Consider the following 825-nt stretch of genomic DNA (forward strand, 5'->3'; position numbering starts at 1 on the left):
TTTTTTTTTTTTTTTTTTTTTTTTTTTTTTTGAGACAGGATCTCAAATCCCTCACCCAGGATCTCACTGAACGATGGATAGGCCACCACACCCGGCCTACTTTTTTCCATTTTTCTGTAGCCGCAGGGTCTTGTTACTTTGCCCAGGCTGTTCTTGAACTCCTGACCTTGTTTTGTAGAGAGGGGATCACTGTGTTGCTCAAGCTGGCATACTTTCTTGAATAAATGCCCAAATCAATCTTAAGGTCATTTTCCTGCCACCGACGGTGAGTTATTCTCTTTTAGTACTTCTCAGTAGAAAATTCAACAGCTGCCCCAGTGGCCTAATGGATAAGGCACTGGCCTCCTAAGCAAGGGATTGTGGGTTTGAGTCCCACCTGGGGTAAGGTGACATTCATCCTTGTTTGTCCAGTGGCCTTTTAAAAATGAGAAAGCATAAAGATGTACAGGTAGAACAAGTCAACTTACAAAAATAGGAAAAAAGGCATGAGATAGGAAGCAAAACAGACCCTCAAACTCAAAAATACACACACTCTCTCTCTCTAGAATGAGAATAGTGAAGACTTTACTCTCTCCACACCAAAGGGACAAGAAAAAGCAATGTACAGTTTTCATATATATATAATTGGGAAAGGGAAGCTGATTTCCTGTTTGTTTTGTTTTGTTTGACTTTTTATTTTAGAAAGCAACCCTAGTATACACACCTCTTTCGTTTTTTTTTTTTTGTTGTTGTTGTTGTTTTGTTGTTGTTGTTGTTGTTGTTTAGAGGGAGTCTCACTCTGTCTTCAGGCTGAAGTGCAGTGGTGCGATCTCGGCTCACCACCAT

The 825-nt window shown here is 40.2% G+C and overlaps 1 non-coding gene across 1 annotated transcript; it reads left to right on the forward strand.

The window, feature by feature from the left end:
• The first annotated feature begins 311 nt into the window (after positions 1-311).
• Positions 312-384, forward strand: TRNAR-CCU. The gene has a single exon. It is a non-coding gene; the product is annotated as a tRNA-Arg (tRNA).
• The last annotated feature ends 441 nt before the right edge of the window (positions 385-825 follow it).

Source organism: Sapajus apella, unplaced genomic scaffold, assembly GCF_009761245.1.
Source record: "Sapajus apella isolate SASKATOON/1434 unplaced genomic scaffold, GSC_monkey_1.0 scaffold99, whole genome shotgun sequence".
Classification (NCBI taxonomy): Eukaryota; Metazoa; Chordata; class Mammalia; order Primates; family Cebidae; genus Sapajus; species Sapajus apella.